We start from the raw sequence: 17,597 nt of genomic DNA on the forward strand, positions 1-17,597 counted from the left end.
CACACATACACACAGTGGCTCATTGCGGTTGCCAATGTGGCTTTTGAAGAGCAATACATGAAGACTGCTTCCTTTTTTTTCCCAGTCATCTAAAGCCTTCATGGTTAGAATTCATTTTATACGCAATACACAGACTGCCCTGGTTTAAGAGCTTGTGTATAAATTGTTTTAGTCTCTGGAGTGCCCGCTCACCAATCAAGTGTTAAATTAAACAAATGAAAAGAAATAAACTAATTCATTCAATCAAATGTTTTGTGAGTTGCTCATTTCCTAAAATCTGTCAGCAAGCAAGCCAATCATAATTTGGCCGGATTTGCGACACCACGTGGCAGCTGTGATGTCAAAGCCCAAAGGTAAGCTGGGCTGCACTGTTAGCATCCGCTAATCAGATTAGCTAGCTATCAGCGCTGCTGTCACACTTAGCTTCTTATAAGATGATAAACTTGTATTTTGCATGAGACAGGGCCGCCCTCTCAAAACAGGCTCATTTTGTTGACTTGCCTGGCATCAAAAAGCTTCAGCGGTTGCCAGTGGGGAAAGGCGTGAATAATTGAAAAAGGTATTTTTAAACTGCTTTTTACATTCATTATGAATCACTTGAATCCCGGTGACACTGACACGCTGCTGCTGCTCACCATCATCATCATCATCATCATCATCATCTGGGAGTAAAAACTAAACTGCACTGACACAAGCAAGTATACCACTAGCATAACATCAGGTGTCGAAACCTAGCAACATGCTCTATGCCTTGTTTTTGTGTAAAACAAAAGAACAAAAATGACGTTTTTCACAGGTCATGTGTATGAGAGTGTGTGTGTGTGTGTGTGTGTGTGTGTGAGTCGCCATGTTCTAAACAGACCCCCTGCATTATGCGGCTGAGAAAGGCTTTCAACGCACACGGCATTATGACGGCATCGTTACCATCTTGTTAAGAAGAACGCTGGCTCAGCGTTTTGCAGTATGGACATTATGCCTTCAAATTGTGTGAAATAGCAAACACCGCAACGGGTCCAAAAAAAAGGACCAATGCTGGATTATTAACTAGCGCATTGGGTTGAGGATTTGACCAATCACGGTGGGTTAATATTGTTGATCCAACAAGGCCTAAAAATGACCTACACTGATGAGTTAGTCTCAGTATCAGTATAGCTGTGGTTAAAAAAATATAATAAAAAAATATTAGCAACTATCTCTAAGAAAAAGAAGAAGTAACTTTTAAGTAAATTTATTTCAACTTGAGTACACAAATGTCCAAAATGGCAACTAGTTTAAACTCTTCAGCCCGTCCAAATCCAATCTTCAACCCAATCTGCTGGGTCCAAATAATGAACCCAACCTTGGCTAAAAGTAACCCAACATGCTCAGAGGAAAACAATCCAGCATTGTGGTGGGTGTAGGTTTATATACATTTTTCATGTTTATATATACATATTTAATTATCTTTTAATTAGCAACAGTTTAACAATAAAACTCAACTGTGACTGACAAAACAGTTTTAAGAAATCACGTTTCGTTTTGGAAAGAAAAGCAGCGAAGGCCTGAAGGCAGATTCCACACATCCACGTTCAAATCTGATTGGCTCCTGCTACTTTTGGCCCAATCACCCGCCAGCGTTTTCCTGTTCCTGTTGGTCCTGGCAAACAAAGCGGGTGATAATGCGAGCACGAAGCGGCGTCCCGCTGCTCACAAGTGAGATGAACAACAGGCAACATGTTTAACATTCAACGCGGTCGGCGGCGCCTCGTAAGAAAAGCAAATGAGTGAAAATGAGCTTTTGAGGATTCCTAGCGTGCCAGCTAATCAACCCAGAACAAAGAACAATGAGAAAATAATCAGACGCTAATTAAATGCCAAAGCCGAGTTAATTTATTTTCCTTGTTGTTCATCGTCAATTTTGCAATATTGGAGGGGAAAGAAATCTAGTCGAGGTGGTCGTAAACAATACGGGCGCACTCGAGAAAAATAGACGGAGAGAGACCTCTGCCAAGGCTCAAAAGCTTGTCAAACCAATCAGTGATTTGATTCTCCAAAATTCTGTCGATTGTCAATCATGTCTTGAAGCAATTGGAACAATATGGAGTGCACTACTTGACTAATAAACTGCCTGAACAACTTACTAAGTGATCAACTAACTCACTCACTCACTCACTCACTCAAGGACTGAGCCACTAATTAACTCAGTAACTAACTGACTGACTGACTAACTCACCGAAGGAGTGAGTCACTGACTGACTAACTGATCAAACAACCGACTCACTAACTGACTGAGTGATTAGCTCTCTTACACGCTCTGACTGACTGACTGACTGACTAACTAACTAACTAACTATCCCCCCTTACTCTCTCTGACTGAATAACTCACCGAAGGAGTGAGTCACTAACTGACTGACTAACTGATCAAACAACTGACTAACTCTCTTGCACACTCTGACCAACAAACTAACTGACTAACTCTCTTGCGCAATCTGACCAACTAACTAACCAACTAACTAACTAACTAAGAGGCTGTCTCATTTTCTAAGTCTGGGTACACAAAAAAATGTGGCTGTTTTTGCCCCTTCCTGACAAAGGACGCCAAATGTAGATTTTCCTCCATCTTTAGATTCTCTTTTGGTCTGAGATGTGTTAAGAGTTTGTTTGTTCCAACAATTGGGTCCCAAACAGGCCAACACAAACAATCCTAAATGTGCTCAATGTTTAATACTTACCTAAGATGCATAGCGGTATTCTGTTTACACGAAACATATACATACATGCGTTCGGGTGTCAGCTGCCTACATTTCTTACCTTTCTTTACCCAATAGACGCGATAAGCCGAGATTCACAAACGGTTGGACTGCACTAGTTGTTCTGTCCATGGAAAGTGTTTGACTTAAACATTGCGACTTTACATTAGCTTTGTGTGGACTCTTGTTTTATGCCTTTTTTTTTTTACTAGTGCCTTTAAAAACTTTGCCCTTGCGTTTGCGCGTTAAACGAGAGACAGATTGATAACGACGACTTTGAAGGCAGACTCATGGTCGTTCGAGGCGACCATTCGTCCTGAGTTATCCCGAACAAATCAATGGAAGGCCGCCGGCGTCGCTCGTGAATATTCCAGCCACGTCCGGGGCTGCGGCGGCCTGTCGGGACCTTGCCCAGAGGACGCCCGCGGGGGTCACCGAGCGACCAATTGCGTCGCCGCCCGCGAGGGTCGATGGCAATTACGATGATCGCATTTTTCATTAGGCGGTGAGAGGAACGCCGGCGCCACCGGAAGGGCCGCGGGTGCACGCCCAGCACTTTCCAGGCCTCCGCACCCACCAGCCTGCTTGCTGCCTTTCAAATATTTACCTGCGTGGTAAATGGTCGCGGTAAAGTCAGGCGCGGAGAGGCCAGATGTTTTTCAGCGTGAAATGTGCTTTGGAGTTGCGGAACAGTTAAAACGCTCAAGCTGTTGAACATAAAGCTCAAAAAATGGATCTGTGGGGAGAAAAGGGAGGAATAAAAAATAAATAAATAACTGTACATCTTTTAAAATCAGTAAATCTTTGTAAAAAATATTTTTAAAGAGGATAATGAAAAGAAATCACATTGTTTCATATTTTCATCAACATGTAATAAATTATCTTTGGAAAAATGTATGAAAAATTGCAATAATATGTATTTAATATGTACTTAATTTGTTTTAACCAGAAACAAATAATTATAAATACATATATATATATATATCAGTATTTTTGTTAATGTACAAAGATATCTGATGATTTGTTTTAGGATGCAATTAAGAGAATATTAAAAATATAAAAATAAAATATAAATTAAAAAAACACTTATTTGTGTTTTAACCGATAGTACGACAGTATAAACAATTAGAATTATAACGGATTAAAAAAAAATACAAATACAACAATACTTAATAAAAGAAAATGAAAAAATAGAAGTAGTTTTTGTAGCTACTTTAATTTACAATTATGAGTATATTTTGGAATTCAAAAATATTACAAATTGAAAATGTAAAAATTTGAAGAAAAATTTCATTTTCATTTCATTTTTTAAAACCACATGGATAAAAATATATTTGGATTAGAAAATTAATTAAGAAGTAAAAACATGTTTTTTTATATACAAAGTAAATAAATCACCAACAAATTATGAGCACACAAGGAACGTTATTGGAAAAATAAATTAGCGATCCTAAAGGAAGAATTGATATATTTGTTGTAAATTGCTTTAATCTTAAAATATATATGGAAAAATGCATTGGTGTTTAAAAAATGAAATCAAATAAAAATGAAAACACTCCTATACATGCTAAAGGAACGTTTGCTTATGCATTTCATTGAGTCCACTGAATGTTGGCGAGCCGTCTCTTTAGTCACGCGACTCAGAATGTCCCGGCCTCGGCCGTCCTCTCTGATTGGCATCCAATTAGACGGCGGTAAAGTAGATGAGAGAGTGAGTTAAGAGGAAGCGGTCCCAGCGAGGCTGGGCGGATAATGAAAGAGGACACGCAGAGGACGGGAAGGTGTGGAGTCACTTCACGGAAGACACCAAAGGCAACCGTGCAAAAGTTGCACACTTTTAACTCGGTACTAACACGCTTTTGATTAAGGCTGCAGCATTTTGAAAAGTAATCGAATCAAGATATTTTCTCCTTCAGTATTGCGATTGAGATTGAGATTTAATAAGGCAATTTTTTTCCCATGCATTTTTTTTTTTAACATATACAAGCAGTAAATTAATCTGTATTACAATAAACAATATCTGAGTTATTATAGCTAAATGTTTTGGTCATATAGGTTAGGCTGAACTCAAATCAAGGCAAATGAAACATATAACCAACACGTAAATACAAAATGAAATGAAAATAGATTGGCTGTTTTGATGCATAAACAAACACACCTCTGCATACTCGCGGCTCGGCACCCACGGGTTTGACCAATTTGCTTATTTTTTCTTTCAATATTTTTCTTTTTTGTCTTTCCCCATCCCCCGTTATTTGGAGAAAATTTATGTTTTAATATTTATCTGAGTTTTTTTGGGGGTGAAGATTTCTTTGGGTTTTGGGTCATTTCTCCGAAATCAGAAAAAAAGGTATTTGGTCACATTTGTTTGTCAGTCATTGTGTTAAATGACATTTGTGTAACAAATGACTAGCGGTATTGGTACACGCAGTGATTAACTCATTTGCTCCCAAAAATGTATAAATACGTTCTATTTTAAATGTTTTAAGTGTCCCAAAGACACATTTATACCTTTGAATGTCTTTTATGCTGGAGCATATAGAAGGCCTTTGATGCTACCTCTCAACTGGAGAGAACGGTTGAGGAAATGGTAGTTATTACAAAAACGGTCAGCACGTGGCTGCAGAGCAAAAGAGATCAACCAGGGCCATGTTGAAAAAAAGCAAATTTACCCAAAGTTCTTAACAGATTTGCGAATAATGATGAAACTTGGCTATATTCTAATTTCTGCAAAACGGAAACAGACAAAAATATACATTTTTTCCAGATGAAAATACAACCTTTATTTTGGTAGGTTCCATGTTTTTTTAGCAATAGAACGCAATATTCTGTGGGCCTTGCAAAATCAGTCAAAATTAAGTAAAACGGCCGGGAGCGAAGAGGGTTGCTTCAGTGAAAAGGGCTGGGAGTGAATGAGTTGATCATAACGTTTATTTTCTTGTGGTTAGTTTCGTGTCTGTCTCGACTCTTGTCAGGAGTTTGTGTTCAGCCAGCCCCGTGCCTCACTGCCTCGGGTCAATTGGATTGCAGCATGAAGACATGATGCACTGTTTATTTTATTAATAATTTAAATTCTATTTATTTCTTTAACTACTCTGTTTTACAAAGTACAACAGTTATTGTACATGAATACATTAAAACACTTGAAGAAGGTAAATATGAAAAAAAAAAAAAACTGCATGTGAAAATGATACAGTACTAGAAAAATAAAAATAGAAAGTATTTTGTTGAAATCCACAAAGAATTTGAAATACCTAATTAAAAAGAAAAAAAGTTTTAAGAAAAAAGAATGAAAAATAGAAACCTCTCAATGTCTGTTTTAAAATCCCCAAATAATCATTAAAAATAAACAAAATAAAAATGAATGAAAATTAGACAATAGTGCCTTTTGTTTTTGTGTCTGTAGAAATATAATCAAAAAGTTGAAAATGAGTTTTTCCATTTTTTCTTAAATCCAACAGGATCACACAAGTGTGCAAAATCGCAGCATGTTTGCCGCATGATCGAGGCAACGGAGTCTCATCCCGGTGGCAAGTGTGATTAAAACAGATGGTTGAGATGATTGGCGGCGCGGTGTTAATTAATGTCATGAGCATGGGCGTCGGTTAACGGCTGCACTGCACCACCGCCTCTCCTCAAGGTTGACTCGCGCCATATTTTTGCCCGGGTTGCTTGTTTACCCGCCTGATTTTTAGTGCGCCGTAACTCTTCGCTGATTAGCATATACACAGCCTCTATAAAAAGCGCGTCGGCGGAGTGATGAGAATGATGGCATTTGCTCACCGTTACGCTTCCTGTCGCACTGCAAAGCTCGGCTACTGGGAAATCTCCCCAGAAATCTGAAATATGCTTAATATTGCTGACCTAACGGAGGCCTCGCCCATCTGCGGTTGAGCAAATATACACTGCCGGCCACTGTTTGTTATAGCGGTGACATTAAATTGAGTTATTGAGCAAGTGGAGTATACTTTAGCATGTAAATTGATCGAAATGAAAGAATAAATTAACAAATGAATGAATGAATAAATTAACTAATTGAGGGAATGTGATGCTGTTCACTCTCCAGTCCTAGAAATAACCAAGCAAGAAAGGTCTGAGTGTTGGATTGCCTTATTAAATGAAACTGTATCAGTCAAAGAAATCTGTGTCCAGAAGTTTCTTCATTATTCTCCATCGTTATTCGAACAAGATCCGGAATGGTCCACATAAAACTAACTAACTAACCAACTAAGTAAGTAAGTAAGTAAGTAAGTAAGTAAGTAAGTAAGTAAGTAAGTAAGTACAGTAAGTAGGTGGCAGACTGACAAATTACAACTAACTAACAGACTGGGGGTTAACTAACTAAGTAACTAACTAGGTGGCAGAATGACAAATTACTTGACTCACTCACTGGGTGGCAGACTAACTAACTAACTAACTAACTAACTAACTAACTAACTAACTAACTAACTAACAGACACGGTTTAACTTACTATAACTAACTAACTAACTAACTAACTAACTAACTAACTAACTAACTAACTAACTAACATTAAAAGCCTGACTTGGTTTCGACTTATTAACTGATTGACTGACTTACTGACTGACTTACTGACTGACTTATTAAGTGAATAACCAACAAATGACTTGACTAACATACTGGTTAACTGACTCACTGGATAGCTTACTGACAAATTACTTGATTGATTGACCCAGGATGGTCCAAGGTGTTTTTTTTTTTTAAAACTATATATAATGAAGATGATGATAAGAATGTGTTCAATGAATTTATTTGTACAAGAATTCAGATTGTTCGATGCGATAACATTCACTACATATATCAGCAGAGCGGAGAATCTGTCTGCCTGGGGTTCGATCAAATCAACCGAAATCGTGTCACATGACCTGCGCCACAACTTGGACCTGCTTTTAGCTGGTCTAAGGTCTTGTCTACTTTCTATCACCAAATTGCATGCAATAGAAAATGCCCTCGGCCCCCTGGAACGTCCAACCTGGTGCGGTGCCGTCTGCCAAATTCCCAAACATAGTTTTGGTTTCACCACTTTGAGCGTGATTGCGAGACTTTCTGTAAGAATTTTCCCCAACAAGTGTTAAGAATTCAGCGCTTTAAAACGCACACTTGTGCTTTCTCTTTTTTCCTTTTTCTTTAGTGGCTGAGCTGCGACGCGATCATCAGCACTTTGGAGGAAAGTAAGTCTGACATTTTGTGAAGTAAGCCTCTCGATGGAGCGCTCATAAAGCTGACTGCCGCGGGATTTAAGACGACTCAAACTAATACGCTGCATTCCCCGCATGTCCTTACATAACACTCCCATGTAAAAAAAAAAAGAAAAAAAAAGTCAATTTGTTTCGGCGTCCTTGTGCTCACCTGACACGGAGCGTTTTTATGCCCGCGATGACACGACCTGTCTAACGCTATGTTTGTCGCTCAGTCAGGTTGATTTCCCGAGAGAGGCGGAGGTGGAAATCCACTCGGCAAACGTACAGCTAAAGATGGGTGACAAATTCAAGTCGTAGACGGGCTAATGAATGCGGAGGCGTTCGATGCTTGCTCGAGAATGAGAAAAGCCTGAAAAGGCATGACGAAGAATCAACCTTGGGTTGCTATATCCACAAATAGGAGGCGTCGATCACTCAGGGCAGCAACTGAAGGGATGTAACTTTCTTCTGGTGGCATCAACACGAATGAGCCGCTTCAGCACTTCGAAGGGACACGAGACGTTGCAGTCCGTCCTGAAGCGTCACATCCGTTTTTCCTCCACCCCTTTGAGTGTTGAAAAATTGGTTATGTTGTACAGAAAATCATCTCTGGCCATACAATATCGTGATGACTCAACTACGAGAATTTGTCCCCCTAAACCTTTGGCCGACTGACCAGCAGATTGACAAGGTAGCCATATAACATTTTCATTGACTGCCTGCTTACATACCTGACCAAATAATTGAGCAAGTGCCTGTCTAACTCAGTGGTCCCCAACCTTTTTTTCTGCCAGGAGCTGGTTCATGATAGTAATCAGAACCTAATTGTGAATGGGTGTGGGGGTCTAACTAACTGACTGGATGACTTAACTGACTGGCAACGTGACTGATAACTGACCAATTTACTGCTTGAATAACTAACAGATTTATTACCTAACTACCCACCTACCAAAACTAACCAAACAGACTAACTAACTAACCAACCGACTGACTTACTGAACAACTAAGTCACTAAATAACAACCTCATTGACTAACCCAACCACATAATTATATAATTGACTTTCTACCCACCTAGTACCAAACTAACTTACCGAACAACTAACTCACTGACTGAATAACAACCTGACTAAGTAACTGAAAACCTGACTAACCACATAACTAGATAATTGACCTACCTACCGAATTGACAGGCTAACCGACTAACTTACTGAACAAATAAATTATTGACTAAATAATAACCTAACTAATTGAAGAAATTACTTAACAATATAATTGACTTACTACCTACCTACTTACTGACAAACTAACTGACTGACTTCCAGAACAAACAACTGACTAAATAACAGCCTGACTGACAAACTACATAATCAAACTGCTTGACTGAATAACAAACTACTAGATTGGTGAGCTGACTAAGAAACTAACAGAGTCTGACTCACCTCATGACTAACTAACTAACCAACTAACTAACCAACTAACTAACCAACCAACTAACCAACTAACTAACCATCAAACTAACTAACCATCAAACTAACTAACTAACTAACTAACTAACTAACTAACTAACTAACTAACTAACTAACCAACCAACCGACTAACTACCTAAAAATATTGAACTGAATTGTCTGTCCATCCACATACAGACAATTCCAACATGTCTGTCCACACCCACCACATAGCACGCATGTAATGAAGTGTCCGCTGAGTGCATTTAACATCAAGGTGTGCAGCAAAGTGTTGACTTCAATGCTTCTGCTCACTAAGGCGACACTCCCACCCACACGTGATGGATGGCTCGGCCCAGGACACAAATTAGGCCGATCGTTCATCTCGTCCGACGCGACGCCGAGGCACGCTGCCGCAATAATTGAGAGCATGTCAACAGCTGTTGACTAGAGGACGGGCGTTGTTTGAAGGGCAAAGGGACGAACCTCGCTTAGCTCGTGGCGCCAGCCCGCACCATTAAGGCGCTGTACTTTCCACAAAAAAAAAAGTCAGGATTCACTGAAAATAAAATGACAATATATTAGAAAGCAACATCATTTGTATGCAGATTTTGTAAATATTCACAATGTTTGTTGCTAGACAGAATAGTAAAGTAAAAAACAAGTTATCTTCACTATGTTGCTCCACTAGCAAATATTACCGAAAAATGAAAAAAAAAACGGTAAAAAAATTTTTTTTTTGGGGGGGGGGGGGGGATCATTTGCATCAAACATTAATATTTCTGATTGATGAACTGGTTGGTACTGAACCGTGTTTTTTTTTTTTTTTTGGGGTGGCCCACTGTATTGTTGCACGCCTGTCTCAAAAAAGGTGATGCTAACGAGACCTTATTAGCAACTAGCATTTATAGGGAAGAATAGTGCGAAAAGTAAATAAATGAGCCCTGCTTTCCAGGCCTGCCTCCTCCGCTGGGAAATCCGAGCGAGTCGAGCGCAAAAGCGTTATGCTGATGAGAGCGCACGCAGAGTGAAGCAAAGTCGCGGCCCCGGAAAATGAAAAACAATGAACTCAAAGGAGCTGAAAATCTCTTTGGGGAAAAGGCAGACGCGCGATTACTCGACTGCGAGCGCGTCGGTTCCCCCCCGAAGAAACGGCAAAATGAAAACAATCATTAGGGGAAAGTTTTAATCAAAAAAAAGGATAGACTGGTATTGGAAAGAGCCGCGGAAATATGAACTCGCGGACCTGCTCGTTAGCCACATGCCCAATCGCCTTCATTGGAATGTTTCTGCAGGCTTTTTGCATTTTATTACTTCATGTCGTCTCAAGAGAGTGAATCTCACGTGCAGTCTATTAAGATGACACAAAACATTACAATGGGTTTGTGTTGTTCACCGGAAAAAGTCAGCAAGTTCTTAAAATAAAGTCGGAATTACAACAAAAAACGCGATAGTGCTAAAGGACCCTATTTCCAGAAAAACATTAAATATAAAGAAGCAGTTTTACAAAAAGTTATAATCTTACATTATCATCATAAAAATCAAGCCAGATTGTTTAAAAAAAAAAAATCACTATCACATCCGTAAAGATGTATTTTTTAAGCTTTAACGAACTCCAGAGCTAATTTTAGAGTTAAAGCTTTAACTCAAGAGTTAACACTATAAAGCTTTAACATTGACAGCACAAAAAAAAAAAAAAAATCATCTTTACATATAATACATCAAAGTTAAAACTTTAAAGCTGAGTCAAAGCTTTAACTCCGGAGTTAACTGCAGAGTTAAAGCTTTAGCTCAAGAGTTAAAGCTATAAAGCTTTAACATTGACAGCATTTAAAAAAAAAATCCTCTTTCCATATAATACATCAGAGTTAAAACTTTAAAGCTGAGTCAGAGTTAAAACTTTAAAGCTGAGTCCGGAGTTAACTGCGAAGTTAAAGCTTTAACTCTGGAGTTAACTGCAGAGTTAAAGCTTTAACTTTGACAGCAGTATTTTTTTTAATGTTACAAATTCAGAAGATTAAAGTGGGATTTTTGTGTGTGTGACAAAGTAGTATTTTTCAAGAAAAAAAGTCAAACATGCCCAAATTAAAAGGGATCAACAGTTTGAGAATACATTCATATTTTTTCCGAGAAAAAAAACAAAATTAAATAAATATAAAATATATAAATATATTTATATTTTATATTATATATATATATTTAATATATTTTATATTTAAATATAAATTAAATAAATAAATTTGAATGACTTTCGAAAAAAGTGACAAACTTACGACAATAAGTGAATCTCGGATACGTCTCCTCACTTTCCACATCTTTCGGGGGACTTCAGCGTGTGAAAATCCGCCATTGCACCCGCCCCCCCACCCCACCCCTCCTATTTGCCCACTGATTCCCATCTCCGACTTGCTCGCACCCGCCGCCAGCACGTCAACACAATTTCCAAGCAATTCCCTCCTTATCAAGGGTGACCTCTTTGGCAATCAGTGTAATTCCGCTTGTAACTTCTCTCAGCGATCCCTCTTTGTGTGTGTTTGCGAGTGTGCGCGTGATAACGTTCGATGTAGGGGAGTAAATCTGCTCACTTGTTCGGCGTCCACCTGCAGAGCTCAGATTAAAGTTAAATGATTGCTTGTCTGGGGGCTTCCCGCTGCTGCTTCCTCCCTCCTTCCGTCATCCAGCTTCATCTCCTGATGCTCACACGCTGCAGCGAAGCAACAAGTCTGCCTTATCTCGCCTCTGGAAGGCGACCAGCAGGGGGGCTCGGCGCGGGAACTTTCTGGGCAAAATGTGCGATTGTTCTGCTGGGATAAGAAGAAGGATTGGGGGCCGTGTTAAAAAATGAAATTGCATAATCTGAGGCTAAATTTGAGAAAATAAGTGTGGACTTTCAAGAAAAGTGTAGTATTTTTCCATCCCTCCAATAAAAGATGATTCAATATTAAGAAGTTTTTATTGCAATTTGATTCGATTCGATGCACTCACATGTTTTAAATCAAAACAGATTATCTGATTCAATAATAAAAAAAAAAAAGTCATTATATTAACCTCCCCCCCCCAACCCCGGTAAAAATGCATGTTTTTCAAACACACACAAAAAATAAAATCCTGGAATTGTTTTTTTCCAAAATCAAACAAACAAGAGAGTTTAATGTCACTCATATGTTTTTATAAAAAATGATTTTCCGATTCAGATCGGGTTTTGTTACACCTTTAGCATGAACTTGTTAATTTTCCGAACCAGAAAAAAAAAAAGTATTTTGTGAGAAAAATAAAAATTCATAACAAAAATGCATCCCCCGCCCCCCTAGTTTTTAAAGGTATTAATTGTACATGAAAAATAATGAAGTTATTCAATTCAATAATTCATTCTGGGCAAATATGAACTTTTTACTGCTGAATATGTCTCAATGAGTCAAGTATCCTTTTACGTTTACTGCCAAACTAAACATAAACACTCATACGCCCACTAAGCTAATGCTAAAGCTAATTAGCATCTATGTTGTGGCGCTCTGACCATTTAAGCAGTGGAATAACCCCACAGCTTTGCCTTTGGAAAGTCCGCTTAGCTTAATGCTAACGCAAAGGCCATTAGCATCGATAGCATCCATTGATTAATATGACAGCATCTTACCGAGTCACTTCAAATTGAAATTGGTTCGCTGTCTACGGCACGACACAAACAGCATCAAAATCTTGCCTTCTTGTTATGGCCTTGTTTTGCTGTTCATGCCGAAGCTTTGGAAACGGCTGCCATTTTATCTCCGGGTACGGTTGATTGGCACCGGACTCCAGCGCATCTCATCTCATAAACAAGAGCATTACTGCCACATAAAACTTTCAAGTGTGTCCACTCACAGAGAGAGCGCGAGTGTTGTTTTTCTCGTGATTGAAAGTGTGAGGACGCACGCACCGCAGATAAAGGCTACGTGCCCTTGCGCCGCTTTCACAGGCCATTACGCGCGGCCACGGGCCGAAGGCGGCCTTGCCTGCGTGACTGACAGCGAGCGAGACGTCCATAATTAGATTGCAAACAGTTTGGAGCTGGCCCACTTGGCGCCCTTGAGTGACGCGCACAACAAGCTAGCGGGAATGTGAGGCGAGACACGCGGGCGCAAAGATCATCCGGAAGCAATAAAGTCGAATGGATGTTACGGAATAAAACCACAATTTCAGGGTAAATGATGTGGGAAAAGGGTCGGGCTGACAACAGGGTTAGGCTAACTGACATGCTAACGGTTAGCCGGTTTCAGCAACACAAATGTTGGAACAACAGATAGATCATTTAGAACAATACTCATAGGCATGTTGCAAATCATCGTCATCTTCTTCTTCTTCATTTGTGTCCGCATGCATGACTGTATTGTATTGTAGTGCCTCCCGGTGGCCAAGGTGGGCATACCAGGAGGAGCAGCACAATGAATTGGATTGTAGCATTAAATGAAAATGTGCATACGGTTTAGCTCATTCACTGCCATTGACGACGATAGACGTAAAAAAATCATGTGAACTATTTCTTAGTTTAACAATTTTTCATTTAATTAAATTTTTTATGAAAACCTATTTTTTTTGTTGTACGTTAATAAGAGATATAAAATTATCATGCGATTAATTACAATTAAACGCCCCTTATTTTTAATATATATATTTTTTTAATTAGGCCCGTCAGGCAATTATTATTTTTAATTGTAATTAATCACATGACTTCACTAGTGAACTAACGATTAATCACACATTTTATATCTGTTCTAAATTTATAATAATTTTTTTTCTAGGTTTTCATACTCTTGTTAGCAAAAGTGGATTTTTTTTTTAAACTAACGTCTAAAGCCGTCAATGGCAGTGAATGAGTTAATTATGCTTTTAATTACAATATTATAGAGTGTTATTTTTGTTCTTATTTAAACAAAAATGTGGGTCTGGAACGGATTAAATGGCATTTCCATTCATTTCACTGCCTTATTAATTGATGTGCCATTTGAGCTAACAGCCATGTCGCTTAAAATTGGTTGGCAAATTACAAATGATGCTAATTTTCGCCTAAAATATCAACGTCACCTTTGCTTTTGCTTTCTTCGAGTCATTTTAGCTGCCAATGGATGAACTGGAACGCAGCATTTCCGTATCATCTCTATGTTAGCGCTAACGCAGCCTGCCTGTCGGGGCGGTTGACGGTGCAGGTGGGATGATTGGCGCCCCGACCGGCTTTTAGCGACTTCTAGCTCCCGCTGAGCTAAACTATCACTTTTATCACACAGAGTGAGCGTTTTTTTTTTTTTTTTATCAGCCGGCTGGCAGATGTTTTCTTTAGAAACGATAAGGACGACAACGCGAATGCGTTTATTGTCATTTCTAATCGAATTATTACTCCTCCATACAATACGCTCGTGTGTTCGGCGAGCTGGCGTATTGTGATTTATGTTTTTATTATTGTGGGACCGCATGAATTATTCACGGCAGCACACCGAGTTATAAGACATGTAAATGCTTTTACACTGACAGACAAAGATGCAAAGGTGCTATTCTCAAGTGACTGCAAAGTGCTGTCAAAGAAGGCATTTAGCTCAGAGCGTGTTAAATAGATTCCATATGTAGAAAAAGGCAACTTGGAAAGGATTTTCTATCACTTTTTCAGCACATTTGCGAGCAATCTGTGCAAAGAGTTTTTAATTTTTATTTAAGGACAGAAGAAAACGGTGATCCCTCCCTCGCTATTCGCAAACCTGACTGAGGCTAAATTAAAATCCTTGACACCTGAAAATACATACACAGAATGGAGTTGTTGAAAAAACGTTCTAAATTTGAACGATTAAAAACATTGCCAAGCACATAAAACGAGGCTTCAAGATGATTATCCCTACGTGGGGGAAACACAAAAATATATGCGCTTCAACATTCCGCAAGGTCATCACGGGGCTTGACGCGCTGTGACAAGCGGTGCTAGCTGCCAGCTAGCATGCAAGCTAACGGCGACCCCTCTCGAGTGAAAATGAGGCTTCCAGATTGTAAAAAAATCAATAGCTTTGTGTGAGTCGCAAAAATATATCGACGTCAAGCGATCGGTCGCTGGACAACGTTCCGCCAGGTCGCCGCCGGGCTTTCTAGTCATCGACAAAAGGCGCTAGCCGTCAGCTAGCTCCTATAGTTAGCTAGCTAACATGACGTGACCAAATCCAGAAAACTGGTGAGCCGTGACATTTGCAAGGCGAATCCACTTTTGACGTCAATTTCAGTCAACAGTAGGGGGCGTTGCTGCATAAAAACGGGGTTCCGTCTTCTTAATTCTTATTCTACAAACGCAATATTAATAGTGGGGGGGGGGGGGCACAGAGATATTTTTGCCAGGAATTTTTTTGACTTGACTTAACTCATTCACTGCCATTGACGGCTATAGACGTCAAAAAATTCATTTTAACTATTTTTTATTAGTTTAACATTTCCCCCCCACTTTTGCTGAGTATGAAAACCTAGAAAAAAGTGTACATTTAGAACAGATGTAAAATTTGTGATTAATCGTGAGTTAACTATTTAAGTCATGCAATTAATCACAATTAAGAATTTTAATCGCCTGATGCGATTTAAAAAAATAAAGAAAAGTAAAATTATTAAAAATTAGGAGTGTCAGGCGTTATTTTTTTTAAATCGTAGTTAATCGCATGACTTCACTAGTTAACTCACGATTATTCAAAAATGTTATATCTGTTCTAAATTTACCCCCCAAAAAATTCTAGGTTTTCATACTGTTTTAATAAAAGTGGAAAAAAAAGTTAAAACTAATAGAAATAGTTCAAATGAATTTTTGACGTCTATAGCCGTCAGTGGCAGTGGATGAGTTAAACCTAGCCTGTTTTTGTGGCGTCCCTCAGGGGTCAAGTTTAAGCCCCTTCACATTATCCTTGTTAATTCACGTTTCCCAAGGCCAAATCGTGTGGTGTTTTTTGTTTAGAATTCAACTTTTTCATTTCTCAACAAATTAGCAAAGGGACCGATGCGAAAACCGTAACTTTTAAACCCCAAACTATGATGATGTCAGGCTTTAATTGAACCTTACGTTGAACCTAAGGTCTGATTTGTACACTTCCACCACTGCCATTCGCGATGTGGAAAAGATATATTTAATTTTCAGACCTAAAAGCTGCCTCAAATCATTTGTTCTAAGGGTTAGGGTTTTTTTTTTTTTTTGGGATGTTTGTCATTGGAAAGTGACAACAAACAGTTTTGGAGGGTCACGCACGTCCTTGGGTCCCTTGAAAGGTGCTTTCAAGTCCACCACTCGTGTGAAATATTTCCTGCTTGCCTTGAATGAGGCCTTCGTCAGTGCGAAAAGTGCAAATTTCCTCTAATGACTTAAAAGTGAGCCTTTTTTATTTTTTTGTGGTCTACTCTCCACCGAGGAGGTAGTAAGCGACAGATGGCCGCCCACCCTGAGACGGCTTTGGGCGGAGGTGTTTTTTTTTTTTTCCTGCCAAAAGAGGGATATATTCCTCTCTCGGTGTTGCGCTTCTGTCAGAAACGTTTCGGGAGCTTGACGTGGAAAAGGCCTCGGGGCATTTTAATAACGTCGCTCAGCATCCGCTTGGTTCGCTTGTGAAGCATTTTGTGATTGGAAAATGTTGCCAGGTTGGGATACCTGCTTTGATGGGCTTAATTGATCACGCAGGGGAATGACGGCGTTTGGAATTCAGTTTAAAGCGGACATATGACGAGAAATGGACTTTTGAATTGCTTGTTTGAAAATAGTTGCTTGGCCACTAATTTGGAATTAAACAAGTATAGTAGGAGCTTTACTGACGAGTTTCATTGGATTGCTGACCATTCAATGTAGCATTGATGCAATGTTTATGTTCAATTTCAATTTCATTCAGTACCAGAGACGTTTTTTCATCTCTTTTAGACATTTAACTCATTCACTGCCAGAGTATGAAAACCTAGAAATAAATTCTTGCTCATTTAGAACAGATATAAAATTTGTGATTGATCGTGTGTTAACTATTGAAGTCATGCGATTAATTACAATAAAAAAAATGTAATCGCCTGACGCGGTTAAAAAAAAAAAGAGAGAAAAGATTATTAACACTTTGACTGCCAAAAACGTTAAATAACGTTTAGTAAAATCCTATGGAGGAGTGCCAAAGACGTTAAAAGACGTTTTTTCAAAACAGAGGTGAAACTAACCATTTTCTATTGTTGATTACTGAAGAACGGAATAAGGTAGAAACAAAC

The 17,597-nt window shown here is 39.0% G+C and overlaps 1 long non-coding RNA gene across 2 annotated transcripts in view; it reads right to left on the reverse strand.

Moving 5' to 3' along the window:
* Nucleotides 1–11,777: 11,777 nt before the first annotated feature.
* Nucleotides 11,778–17,597, reverse strand: part of LOC144055284 (uncharacterized) — a 128,167-nt gene continuing 122,347 nt past the window's right edge. The window contains exon 4 of one of the 2 annotated variants that reach the window (XR_013294815.1): nt 11,778–12,175. This is a non-coding gene — a long non-coding RNA (uncharacterized LOC144055284). Of the gene's footprint in view, nt 12,179–17,597 lie in introns of both variants that reach the window. The other variant, XR_013294814.1, reaches the window with a different exon arrangement.

Source organism: Vanacampus margaritifer, chromosome 7 (assembly GCF_051991255.1).
Source record: "Vanacampus margaritifer isolate UIUO_Vmar chromosome 7, RoL_Vmar_1.0, whole genome shotgun sequence".
Classification (NCBI taxonomy): domain Eukaryota; kingdom Metazoa; phylum Chordata; class Actinopteri; order Syngnathiformes; family Syngnathidae; genus Vanacampus; species Vanacampus margaritifer.